Genomic DNA, 14,852 nt, shown 5'->3' on the forward strand with positions numbered 1-14,852 from the left:
AGCTCCCCACCTCTTGGAGATGTACGTGGAAGCGTACGAGACGGGCAGGCTCCCCCCTTCCCTTTGACAGGCGCTGATTATTACCCTCTTGAAAAAAGAAAAATCTCCTGATTATTGCGAATCATACCGTCCTTTGTCCCTTATTAACTTAGATGCTAAGATACTGGCTAAAATCCTTGCTACAAAATTACAGCTGCTTATGCCATTACTGGTGCTACCCGATCAAGCTGGGTTCATCCCTGATCGCTCTACGTCCCTCAATCTGCGTACCATCTTTGCCATTCTGCATGTACTGAATCCGGAACTGTCGGCTGTCCTCCTAGATGCCGCCAAGGCGTTTGATTCAACCGAGTGGAGGTACATGCTGCATATATTCCGTAGAATGGGATTCCCACCGATTTTTACACGCTGGATCCAGATACTTTATGCAGAACCATCGGCAAGAGTCAGAGTGGGAGGAGAAACATCAACCATTTGAGATCGGCCGTGGCACACGCCAAGGGTGCCCTCTCTCCCCACTCATATTTGCTATTGTGCTGGAACCACTAGCCTCTAAGATACGGCAGGTACACAGGGCGGCAGCTCTCAATTTTCATAACAGGCCCGTAGGGATTTCCATGTATGCGGACGATATGGTCCTCTATCTCCGTGAACCCAATCAATACTTGTCCCCTGTCCTTCGCGAATATGTAAAATTCGGCCTGTTTTCTGGTTTGAATATCAACTGAAACAAATCTATAATTATCCCCCTGACGGCGGCAACCGCCCCTCCCACAGTCGAATACCCGCTGGTTTGGTCTGCGGACCCAGTTAAGTACTTAGGCGTGTGGATACATAGAGACCCAAAACAGTTGTCACCGAAAATTACGGGGAGGCATACACGGCGTTAGTCGCGCAGATTGACAAGTGGGTGAGCCTTCCATTGTCACCAGCGGACCGAATCTCAATCATAAAGATGATAGTGCTGCCTAAATTTCTATATCTATTTTGCAATGTGCCGGTTCCGCTTACCAAGCATTTTTTTAAAACTCTGCAAACTCAGCTGCTGAGACTTGTCTGGGGTGGGAAGCAACCAAGGATAAGTTGGCGTACACTGTCGCTCACATACGACAGAGGCAGATTTAATGCGCCAGATTTATATATTTATTACCTCTGCTACCAGGCCCACTACGCCTATTACTGGTACAAGCCACATGACTTCATACCACATATCGCGGTGGAGGAGGGAGACGCCCATCCTATCCCCCTGAGAGGTATTCTTTCACACACGCGCAGACATACTCCTAAAGTGGAGAATAATACACTGGACGTCACAGTAGCAGCCTGGCAGGCGATAGGTCACCGCACAAAAAAGATTCCCAAATACGTGCCCGCGCTACTCATAGAAGGCCACGCAGCGTTATCAGTAGCTCAAGATCAGGGGTCTGTCAAGGCACTCAGAGAAGCGGGTCTCACGCACATGAATGATTTAATCCCGGAGGGTACATACCTAGCAGGGGACGACCTAGCATACATCCATAACCCTATACTACTGTTTCAATTCACATGTTATAGGCTGCGGTGAGCGGTTCAGAAACACTATCTGGACTTCCCGGCTGAGCCAGAGACTCTCTCAGCGTTGCAACTGGCAATAACGGCTCCAACAAAAAGGAAACTGGTCACCAAGCTATACAGGGCTGTACTGAAAGGAACGCCACACGATGCTGCCCCATGTCTGATACGATGGAATGCCAACATAGACCCCCCTCTAACGGAAGAGGACTGGACGAAGATATGCTCAATACCAGGGCGCCAAACATCCAACAGCAATCTTCGTATAATACACCTTAAATTCCTTCATCAAACATATTACTCCCCTCACAGATTGTGGAGCTGGCCTCTGGGCAACAGACGACTGCAAGCGGTGTGGAATGGGAGGGGCTGGCTTTATAAACTTGGTGTGGCATTGTCAGAAAGTCCTTCAATACTGGGTGAAGGTCATAGCTCTTATTAATGACATGACAGGTATGATCTTGAGTAACACTAGATTGCTATGTCTGCTGGGTCATGGGCCGCAATTACAAGGGAGAATTGGGAAATTTGTGCAACTAGCCCTGCTCTTGCCGAAGAGGCGCATTCTGTTCACTTGGGACACAGCTGGCTCAAAGATATGGTGTACTGTCGAAACCAATTAGAGACTTATGCGGAGGAACGACCAAGGCAGTCGCTGCCCTCGGATATCTGGGCCCATCTGCAAGAGTATTTGCTGTCTTGTGACGAATCAACTTCAGACTGACACTGTCTATTCAGAACCTGTCAGGAACCCTTGTTACCTCGGACATTGGGATTATGTTCTGGTATGTTGTGGGTGGGGGTGTTCTGCAACATGCACTTGTCCATCTCAGACTGCTTCAGGTATAGTGTGAATACTGTTATATTACACACTATGACCTTTGGCACTGTAGTTACTGTTTGTTGTTCCATGTGCACTACGCTATTATCCACTGTCAAAAATTATATGCATTTGCTATATGCATGCTGATTGCTCAATGAAATTTCAATAACATTTTTTCACACAAAAAAAAAACTCAGTCCAGCTTTAAAGACAGTAATGTCTTCTGATGACATTGTTAGCACATGCGTCTAAAGCAGGCATGAGAGCCTTGGAGACAAAGTCTTTGATAAAATACCATGATCACTGTAATAACATCCATATTGCTACAGTCTTGACAAATTATAATTATGCCAAATACCCCACTAAAAAGGTACAGAGGGCCCTCAGATGCTATGAACTTATTTAATAACAAGTAAAAGTATTCAATGTGAGTTTGACTTACCATGTAAATGGGTAAAGGAAGGCTGAGGAATGGGTTCTTATTTTTTAGGTCTCAGCAACGCGGAGAAATTCTCTTCTGCAACACTGCCACGTCTGGTCAGTCTGTATTTTCTGTAGTCCACTGTTAGTTCATTAGAACTAGAATATTTTCAAACTAATGCAATGAAAAACAAGTTTTTTAAGAGTTAGTAATCAGTACTGTGAAGATATTAATATTTTGAAAATCCACAGCTTACTCAAAATCTAAATCTCCGTTTTAATGTACAACCTAGCATACAACTCTTAATCCTACGTCTCAATTGCTACCACTCTCTACACAACTCTAGCAGCTATATCAGGACGCAGATAAAAGGATGCGATTGCTAGCCAAGTGACGGTGTCCCTTTCTCAGAAACGGACAATCCTCATCTTAGTACATCTCGATCAGTTAAGCTATAGAGAAGTCTAGAACATTGTGATTAAACACACCTTCAAACAAATGGACAAGTCTCAAATCATGCCCTAGCTTCTTTCATCTAACCATCTATGTCTTCAGCTGGGCGACCTGTTTACCCCGCTACCCATTTCAATCCCATGATAAATGTATTGTAGCGCTTTCTAGGGAATGGATTGTCCCTCATGTCAGATGACATCCTGCTCTAGCTTTATGATGTCATGACACCACTTGACCAATCGCCCGGGGTGACGAGGACACACAGGAGGAGGAGACATCAGCAATTATGCACTAATATGCACTAGGTAACTATCTGTAATAATGACCGCAAGGCAAGTAGGAGGTGTAATGGGAAAGTACTCTGAACCACTGAAAGCCTTGTCCTCCTTTTGGAAGTGGGATGGAGCTAAGGGACGGCAGAATATCCTAAACAGCAATCCATCTGGAGTATCAGAGTCGCACATACAGAGTGCAGGAAAACAGGTTAAATGAGTTTCACTCCATGAGAAAGTAACTCAATTGCCCTCACTTAAGCCAACTCAGTCCAGCCTTGGGGGCCGTGGCTTGGAGCTCGGCAAGTTTGCCGTACAGTAATGTAGCTCTGTCAGCCACCGTCAACTATCCTGCAAATACCCTTTCCCCAGCCCGATAATTCCGGCGATTTCTTTGAGGGACTGCATTGCTGACCTCTGGAGCTATCTGCCCATACTCGTGGGCGCCGGATCCGAGCTGTGACACCGGATTACTGTAGACCGCGTGGCTGCCGAGGGACTACATGTAATGGAGGCCCGCGATTAGCCTGCGACCAGCTACGGACGTCAGGAGTGTCCCATCGGACAACGAGACAGGCGGACCAGTCTCCCGCAGACAGAAGCAATTGCGGAGACACTCCACCGAGGTACCATCGCTGTGCGTGCAGGTCGCTTAGAGCCGGGGGCGGGAGCTGCTGTGACTGCGGGAGCGGGCTGGGAGGGCAGACCTACGCAAGTCCCCGGAGCTGCAGTGAGGAACAGGCCGCAGCGCGGCGATACGCCAGGCGGCCGCACAGCGCTCCACCTCCCGCCGCTTCCCATCCGCTCTCCACCTCGCCTCCCGTCTCCAACAAGTTACCTCTGGGGATTATTGCAGCGGGCGCTTCTGGGCCCATACAGATATACTCCATTGCCATACCGCCGATTGGGAGTGCACAGGGCCATGTAGTGGCGCGCTGGCTGTGGCGGGACATGAGGCTAGTGGCACTCTAGACCTCTCAGCGTGAGCGCACAGACGGCCATAACTGCTGAGTACACAGGCCTAGACACTTACCGGTCCTTTGCTGCCCTTTACAGCGCCGCGATCACCGCATCACGTCACAGCGGGCAAGATAAGCCTTTACATTGCCTGGGCACTTGGTGACACTTGGAGAAGTGGGTAGGCCGAACTGTGTTGCATCATTGGCGAGCCAGGGCGGGCTAAACCTGAGGGCAACATCAAAAGCGCAGTTCGCGAACACTCTGCTCTCCGCTCTGCCGATTAGAAAGATTGGGCGAAACACAAAGCGCAGCACATCCGGGTCAGTACCCGCACTGCAAAACAATGGGGGAAACCCGACAGAAATCAACCCCGGTTGACTTTTGAACTGCGCAAGGGAAATAAGCCGGGACACACCGTGGTTTCTGACTCTGAGATTGACGCACCAACACCTCCCCCCACGGCAATTGAGAAGGCACTGGCCGCCATTTAAGAGAGTCTTCAAGGCATAGATGGGAAGATAGAGGCGTTGAATAGCAGAATGGATCAGTTCTTGAAAAAACTTGACAAACATGCAACGCGCATTGGGGAAGCAGAGCAGCGCATTACGGACACAGGAAATGGCCTCTAGCAGGTGGCGGAGAAAATGTACAAGCAGCCCGTGAGGAATTCCAGACCGTCAAAAAATTGCTACAGAAGGAGTAGATACCGTATGTAATGTTGTATCCGGCATGTTTGAGAGTTGGTACCATGGAGAAGGGAACATTTTTCACAAATCCTAAGCACACCATGGAACAAGCGAAGGCCCTGCAACGCCAGAGACAAAACTCGTTTGCCTCGCCGACGTCGGATGTCGACGAATGAACAGTAAAGGGGATACATGTAAGCCTACTGAGAGACATGCACGGCTGACGGCCGAGGAGTGGGGATCGGGCGATACTGCTAGGAGGGCACGGTCCTGGTAATGTGGAATGCTCCTTACTGCACGGTTCTGCATTCCTTTGTGTGGTGCTCGATTACGCTGGGCTGGGGGGTACATTGACATATCGGTGGCACCTCTCCCTCTTTTATCTGGGAGGGGTTGTAGCCGCGGCAGCCCCCGATGGGTGTTCCCCGATGGGTATTGTCTTTACTTTTGTTGGGGTTTTCTGGGATGTTATGTTTGGGTAATGTCTTTGGCAGGTTGGGAATGCTGAAGTGGGTGGAGGGAGGGGGGAACCAAGTTTGTTTATTGCATGCCAAAGGTATTCACGATCAAGAGTATTGCACTGTGCTTTTGCAGCTGTTGTACGCAATTATATGTTGGTATGACACGCGATGTTGCGGGACACTGCCACGAGACACGTGACAGGGAACACTTATAAATTGTATCACGTGGAACGTCCGAGGGCTTAGTACACCGCAAAAAGTAAGGCAAGTGCTGGCGCAATTGGACAGGCACAATATAAAACTTGCCTACTGCAGGAAACACATCTAACTAAGGTGACAGAGAATAGAGTGGCCAAGAGATGGGCATCTTATCGCCTAGCGTCCTCATATTCCTCCTATGCAAGGGGGGGTTCTCAATTTAGTGAAAAACAGAGTGAGCTTTACAGCTCTCCAAACTAGTACAGACCACGAAGGACGCTGGGCAATGGTGATGGGGAAACTAGATAATGTCCTAATAACAATTGTCAATATATATGGCCCGGTGGTGGATGACACGGCTGCTTACCACGATATGTTCAGGGTATTGCGTAACTGGCCTGAAACTGAGCTCCTAATAGGGGGAGATCTTAACACACACTTGGATCCCACATTGGATAAATCTAACCCACAGGTTGCTCGGATGATTAAGGTTGCCCAGTGTGTGCGGGATGGAATGCTGGAGTTTGGATTGGTGGATGTATGGCGGCACAGGAACATAGATGTAAGGGCGGGAACAGACATTACACCTGCGACTAATGGTTGGTCTAGACTAGACTATTGGCTGCTAATTGGGGGGGGCACATCACTGTGTCTCAGATGTCCATAACCTCCCGAGGACGTTGTCGGATCACAATCCGGTATTCATGTCTCTGAACCTCCCCCACATCCCACACAAGCCCTTCACGTGGCGATTCCGTGCAGAGTCACTCCTCGACCAGATCTACGCTGACACCATAAACATGCCCTTATCCAATACTTTGAGGTCAATGTGGGTTCAGTGGACAACCAGGAAACATTGTGGGAGGCCTTCAAAGCTACAATTCGAGGCACTTGCATTAGCACTTCTGCGGGGATACTACGGGACATAAGGGGCAGGCTGTCCAGAATTGAGAGACAACTGCGAGTGTTAGAAACCCAATATGAAAATACTCCCTCAAAAGCCATTCTAGCCAGCATGTACAAACTCATTGATGATTACAACACTTTAGCGGAAACGGAGGTAAAATATCTATCCAAGCGCCACGTAGCCAGGCGTTACGGCGAAGGGGGGCGGCCGGGTAGAACATTGGTGGGGCGACTATGGAGCAGGGCTAGTTATCTCACAGTAGAGCGAATTATAGACACGGACGGGTAGGCCCATTTTCCTACCGCTGAGATAGTGGAGAAATCCCGCCAATTCTACACCGCGCTCTACACTTCCAAGGTAGGGATGGATGAACAGACCATGAACGACTATCTAGACGATGTGGCTTGCGCATGGTTGTCAGATGTACATCGAAAATACCTTAGCCTCCCAATAGATGTAGAGGACGTGGTGAACGCCATTAAATCGCTCCCGAATGGAAAGGCTCCCGGGCCTCATGGGCTGACTGCCGAATTTTACAAAGCGCATGCGGACATTTTAGCTCCCCACGTCTTGGAGATGTACGCGGAAGCATACGAGATGGGCAGGCTCCCCCTTCCATTCGACAGGCGCTGATTATTACCCTCTTAAAAAAAGAAAAATCTCCTGATTATTGCGAATCATACCGTCCTTTGTCCCTTATTAACTTAGATGCTAAGATACTGGCTAAAATCATTGCTACAAAATTACAGCTGCTTATGCCATTACTGGTGCTACCCGATCAAGCTGGGTTCATCCCTGATCGCTCTACGCCCCTCAATCTGCGTACCATCTTTGCCATTCTGCATGTACTGAATCCGGAGCTGCCTGCTGTCGCTGTCCTCCTAGATGCCGCCAAGGTGTTTGATTCAATCGAGTGGAGGTACATGCTGCATATATTCCGTAGAATGAAATTCCCACCGATTTTTACACGCTGGATCCAGATACTTTATTGCAGAACCATCGGCGAGAGTCAGCGTGGGAGGAGAAACGTCTGAACCATTTGAGATCGGCCGTGGCACACGCCAAGGGTACCCTCTCTCCCCACTCATATTTGCTATTGTGCTGGAACCACTAGCCTGTCAGATACGGCAGGTACACAGGGCGGCAGCTCTCAATTTCCATAACAGGCCCGTAGGGATTTCCTTGTATGCGGACGATATGGTCCTCTATCTCTGTGAACCCAATCAATACTTGTCCCCTGTCCTTCGCGAATATGTAAAATTCGGCCTGTTTTCTGGTTTGAATATCAACTGGGACAAATCTGTAATTATCCCCCTGACGGCGGCAACCACCTCTCCCACAGTCGAATACCCGCTGGTTTGGTCTAGGGACCCAGTTAAGTACTTAGGCGTGTGAATACATAGAGACCCAAAAACAGTTGTCACCGAAAATTACGGGGTGGCATACACGGCGTTAGTTGCGCAGATTGACAATTGGGTGTGCCTTCCATTGTCACTAGCGGACCGAATCTCAATCATAAAGATGATCGTGCTGCCTAAATTTCTATATCTATTTTGCAATGTGACGGTGCCGCTTACCAAGCATTTTTTTTTAACTCTGCAAACTCAGCTGCTGAGACTTGTCTGGGGCGCTAAGCAACCAAGGATAAGTTCGCGTACACTGTCGCTCACATACGACAGAGGCGGATTTAGTAAGCCAGATTTATATATTTATTACCTCTGCTGCCAGGCCCACTACGCCTATTACTGGTGCAAACCACATGACTTCATACCACATGTCACGGTGGAGGAGGGAGACGCCCATTCTATGCCCCTGAGAGGTATTCTCACACACACGTGCAGACACACTCCTAAAGTGGAGATTAATACACTGGACGTCACAGTAGTAGCCTTGCAGGCGATAGGTCACCGCACAAAAAAGCTTCCCAAATACGGGCCCGCGCTACCCATAGAAGGACACGCAGCGTCATCAGTAGCTCAAGATCAGGGGTCTGTCAAGGCACTCAGAGAAGCGGGTCTCACGCACATGAGTGATTTAATCCAGGAGGGTACATACCTAGCAGGGGACGACCTAGCATACATCCATAACCCTACACTACTGTTTCAATTCACATGTTATAGGCTGCGGCGAGCGGTTCAGAAACACTATCTGGACTTCCCGGCTGAACCAGAGACTTTCTCAGCGTTGCAACTGGCAATAACGGCTCCCACAAAAAGGAAACTGGTCACCAAGCTATACAGGGCTGTACAGAAAGACACGCCACACGATGCTGCCCCATGTCTGATACGATGGAATGCCAACATAGACCCCCCTCTAACGGAAGAGGACTGGACGAAGATATGCTCAATAACAGGGCGCCAAACGTCCAACAGCAATCTTCGTATAATACACCTTAAATTCCTTCATCAAACATATTACTCCCCTCACAGATTGTGGAGCTGGCCTCAGGGCAACTGACGACTGCAAGCGGTGTGGAATGGGAGGGGCTGGCTTTATAAACTTGGCGTGGCATTGTCAGAAAGTCCTTCAATACTGCGTGAAGGTCATAGCTCTTATGAATGACATGACAGGTATGACCCTGAGTAACACTCAATCGCTATGTCTGCTGGGTCATGGGCCGCAATTACAAGGAAGAATTGGGTAATTTGTGCAACTAGCCCTGCTCTTGCCGAAGAGGCGCATTCTGTTCACATGGGACAGCCGGAGGTGCCCAAACACAGACGGCTGGCTCAAAGATATGGTGTACTGTCGAGACCAATTAGAGACTTATGCGGAGGAACTGCCAAGGTCGTCGCGGCCCACGGATATCTGGGCCCCTCTGCGAGAGTATTTGCTGTCTTGTGACAACTCAACTTCAGACTGACACTGTCTATTCAGAACTTTTCCTGTCAGGAACCCTTGTTACCTCGGACATTGGGATTATGTTCTGGTATTTTGTGGGTGGGGGTGTTATGCAACATGCACTTGTCCATCTCAGACTGCTTCAGGTATGGTGCGAATACTGTTATATTAAACACTATGACCTTTGGCACTGTAGTTACGGTTTGTTGTTCCATGTGCACTACGCTGTTGTCCACTGTCAAAAATGATATGCATTTGCTATATGTATGCTGATTGCTCAATGAAATTTCAATAATATTTTTTTAACACACAAAAAAAAAAAACTCATTCCAGCCTTAAAGACAGTAATGTCTTCTGATGACATATTGTTAGCACATGCGTCTAAAGCAGGCATGACAGCCTTGGAGACAAAGTCTTTGATAAAATACCATGATCACTGTAATAACATCCACATTGCTACAGTCTCGACAAATTATAATTATGCCAAATACCCCACTAAAAAGGTACAGAGGGCCCCCAGATGCTATGAACTTATTTAATAACAAGTAAAAGTATTCAATGTGAGTTTGACTTACCATGTAAATGGATAAAGGAAGGCGGAGGAATGGGTTTTTATTTTTTTGGTCTCAGCAACGCAGAGAAATTCTCTTCTGCAACACTGCCACGTCTGGTCAGTCGGTAATTTCTGTAGTTGGAAAAGTCCACTGTTAGTCCATTAGAACTAGAGTATTTTCAAACTAATGCAATGCAATCAAAAACAAGTTTTTTAAGAGTTAGTAATCAGTACTGTGGAGATATTAATATTTTGAAAATCCACAGCTTACTCAAAATCTAAATCTCAGTGTTAATGTTCAACCTAGCATACAACTCTTAATCCTACGTCTCAATTGCTACCACTCTCTACACAACTCTAGCAGCTATATCAGGACGCAGATAAAAGGATGCGATTGCTAGCCAAGTGACGGTGTCCCCTTCTCAGTAACGGACAATCCTCATCTTAGTACATCTCGATCAGTTAAGCTATAGAGAAGTCTAGAACATTGTGATTAAACACACCTTCAAACAAACGGACAAGTCTCAAATAATGCCCTAGCTTCTTTCATCTAACCATCTATGTCTTCAGCTGGGTGACCTGTTTACCCCGCAACCAACTCAATCCCATTAAAAATGTATTCTAGCGCTTTCTAGGGAATGGATTGTCCCTCATGTCAGATGACATTCTGCTCTAGCTTTATGATGTCAGGACACCAATTGACCAATCTCCCGGGGTGAAGAGGACAAACAGGCGGAGGAGACATTAGCAATTATGCACTATTATGCACTAGGTAACTATCTGTAATAATGAAAGCAAGGCAAGTAGGAGGTGTAATGGGAAAGTACTCTGAACCACTGAAAGCATTGTCCTGCTTTTGGAAGTGGGATGGAGCTACAGGATGGCAGATTATTGTAAACAGCAATCCTTCTGGAGTATCAGAGTCGCACATACAGAGTGCAGGGAAACAGGTTAAATCAGTTTCACTTTATGAGGAAGTAACTCAATCGCCCTCACTTAAGGCAACTCAGTCCGGCCTTAAGGACAGTAATGTCCTCTGATGACATTGTTAGCACATGCGTCTAAAGCAGGCTTTAAAAGCCTTGTAGACGAAGTCTTTGATAAAATACCATGATCACTGTAATAAGATCCATATTGCTACTGTCTCGACAAATTATAATGATGCCAAAGACCCCACTAAAAAGGTACAGAGGGCCCTCAGATACTATGAACTTATTTAATGACAAGCAAAAGTATTCAATGTGAGTTTGACTTACCATGTAAATGGATAAAGGAAGGCCGAGTGCTTAGAAATGGGTTCTTTTTTTTTGTCTCAGCAACGCAGAGAAATTCTCTTCTGCAACACTGGCACATCTGGTCATTAGGTATGTTCTGCAAATAGAAACGCCCACTGTTAGTCCATTAGAACTTGGCCGGAGTGCTGAGGAATGTGTTTTTTCGTTTTTTGGGTCTCCACAACGCAGAGTAATTCTCTTCTGCAACACTGGCACCTCTTGTCATTCGGTACATTCTGCAGATGGAAGCGTCCACTGTTAGTCCATTAGAACTCGGGCAGAGTGCTGTGGAAGGTTTTTTTTTTTGGGTCGCAGCAACACAGAGAAATTCTCTTTTGCAATACTGCCAGCTCGGGTCATTCGGTATATTCTGCAGATTGAAATGACCACTGTTAGTCCATTAGAAGTTTGGCATAGTGCTGAGGAATGGGTTCCTTTTTAGGTCTCGGCCTGCGATTGCTGCGCACATGCGCAATAACGCTGATGAGATTTAATGAGATAGAGTACTTTCACTAGCGAGGTTAAGCCCTGCCCCTCTTTTCCACTGGCTGGGGTCACCGTTCATGCTAAACGGTGGCCAGCCATTGGAAAAGAGGTCTTAGTGACGTACTCTTTTCTCTTTTGAAGCAGTCCCACATGGGCCAGCTTCCTTGACTTACTGCTGTGGTAAAAGCTTTCTTATCTTCTTTAACACCTTCAATGCTACAGCACTTCTCCCTGGGTGCTGAACCCCCTTGAATCCCCTTGTTCATGATGAGCTCAGCTCGACATGAGCACACAAGCAGTGTACTGCATGACGACTGAGCTCGTCATGAGTATGGAAGGGGTTAAGGGGCCATCTGTTTTGCCCCATAAAGAAGATGAGAAAGCTTTTACCACAGCAGCAAGTCAGCTCAAGCCCGTCCGAGCGAGACGGCTCTAAAAGAGAAATTTCTTTTGTTTTAGTATAATCGCGGCACCCACGCTTTACTTTTAAAATGTTACAAGTAGAGTGCGGGTGCCGCAATTATACCAAAATGAAAGAAATAGAAAAAAACATATTTCTTTCATTTTCGTATAATCGCGGCACCCGGCTTTACTTGTAACATTTTAAAAGTAAAGCGTGGGTGCCGCGATTATACCAAAATGAAAGAAATAGATGTTTTTTCTATTTCTTTCATTTTGGTATAGTCGCGGCACCTGCGCATTACTTTTATAATGTTACAAGTAAAGCGCGGATTCCGCGATATCCTCTACGATCTTGTGCTCTCGCCTTCTCCTGCACTATTGTTTTCTTGCCCTTATGCCCTCACTCACTCTGAGTGCTAACCAGCCCTCGTGCTGGTACCGGTGCCCCGAGCAATCACCCGTCCCTTCTCTCCTCCCTCCTCTCGCGTTTATATTAGCGCTCCCGCAGCCCTCCCTTCCCCAACTGTTGTGTGATCTCCTCCCCCTTGTTTACTTCCCAACAGAACCAACCCACTGAGCAGCTGCCTGCAAGAAGGTGCCCTTTCCTTGACGTCACATTCGGTCAGCCCCTGGCAACCAGAAAGGTGTCTGTAGCAACCGGGCACATTGTCCGTGTGCCTAACCCTGCCCGCCCGCCCTCTGTTGTCCATGTGCCTAACCCCGCCCACCCTCTGTTGTCCGTGTACCTAACCCCGCACGCCCACCCTATGTTGACCATGTGCCTAACCGCGCCCGCCCACCCTCGGTTTTCCGTGTGCTTATCCCCGCCCACCCACTCCCTATTGTCCATGAGCCTAACCCCACACGCCCACCCTCTGTTGTTAATGTCCATATCCCTTTGTCATTCTCCGTGTGCATAACACCTGCCCACCCATCGTTGTGTGTGCTCAACCCCTCCCACCATTGTCCGTGTGCCTAACCCACTCACCCACCCTCTGTTGTCCGTGCCTAACCCCACCCAACCACCCTCTATTGTCCGTGTGCCTAACCCCGCCCGCCCACACTCGGTTGTCCGTGTGCCTAACCCCACCCGCCCACCCTCGGTTGTCCGTGTGCCTAACCCACCTGCCCACCCTCGGTTGTCAAGTGTGCCTAACCCCGCCCGCCCACCCTCTGTTCTCTGTGTGCCTAACCCCGCCCGCCCACCCTCTGTTGTCCGTGTGCCTAACCCTGCCCGCCCACCCTATGTTGTCGGGGTGCCTAACCCCGCCCGCCCACCCTGTTGTCAATGTGCATATTCCTCTGTCATTCTCCGTGTGCATAACCACACCTGCCCACCCATCGTTGTCTGTGTGCTTAACCCCACCCGCCGCTGTCTGTGTTCATAACCCCGCCTTCCCACCCTTCATTGTCAATGTGCATATCCCTCTGTCATTCTCTGTGTGCATAACCACACCTGTCTACCAATCGTTGTCTGTGTGCCTAACTCCGCCCGCCCACCCACCCTCTGTTGTCCGTGTGCCCTACCCCACTGCCTACCCTCTGTTGTCCGTGTGCCTAATCCCACCCACCCACCCTCTGTTGTCCGTGTGCCTAACCCTGCCCGCCCATCCTCTGTTGTCCGTGTGCCTAACCCTGCCCGCCCACCCTCTGTTGTCCGTGTGCCTAGCCCTGCCCACCCTGTTGTCAATGTGCCTAACCCCGCACGCCCACCCTCTTGTCAATGTGCATATCCATCTGTTATTCTCCGAGTGCATGACCACACCTGCAAACCCATCGTTGTCTGTGTGCTTAACCCAACCGCCGTTGTTCGTGTGCCTAACCCCGCCCGCCCTCTGTTGTCCGTGTGCCTAACCCCGCTTGCCCACCCATCGTTGTCCGTCTGCATGACCCCTCCCACCATTGTCAATGTGCATAACCTACCCACCGTTTTCTGTATGCATTATCTCGCCTGCCCACCGTTGTCCATGTGCCTAACCCTGCCCACCGTTGTCCATGCACCTAACCCTGCCAGCCTGCTTCCATTGCTTGTTTGCATAACACCACCCGCCATTCTCTGTGTACATTACTGTGCATGTTGTCCTTGTGCATATCCCCGCCCATCCTCCGATGTCTGTGTGCCTATCTCCATCCGGACATTGTTTGTGTGCATAATCCCACACACCTGCCATGGTCTGTGTGAATAACCCAAAGTATTCAATGTTTTTCATGTGCATAACCCTGCCTGCCCTCCTGCTGCTCTCCTTGTGCAGAATCCCAACCTACCACCCTCCATTGTTCATGTGCGTATCCCCATCTGCACACCCTCTGTTGTCCGTGTGCATATCCCTATCTGCCAGAGTCAGTCCCTGGCAACCGGAAAGGAGTCTGTAGCAACTGGGCACCTTGTCCTCGTGCCTAACCCTGCCCGCCCACCCTCTTTTGTCCATGTGCCTAACCCCGCTCGCCCACCCTCTGCTGTCAATGTGCATATCCCTCTGTCATTCTCCGTGTGCATAACCACACCTGCCCACCCATCGTTGTCTGTGTGCTTAACCCCACCCACCGTTGTCCGTGTGCATAAC

This window comes from Lissotriton vulgaris, chromosome 12, assembly GCF_964263255.1.
Source record: "Lissotriton vulgaris chromosome 12, aLisVul1.2, whole genome shotgun sequence".
Classification (NCBI taxonomy): domain Eukaryota; kingdom Metazoa; phylum Chordata; class Amphibia; order Caudata; family Salamandridae; genus Lissotriton; species Lissotriton vulgaris.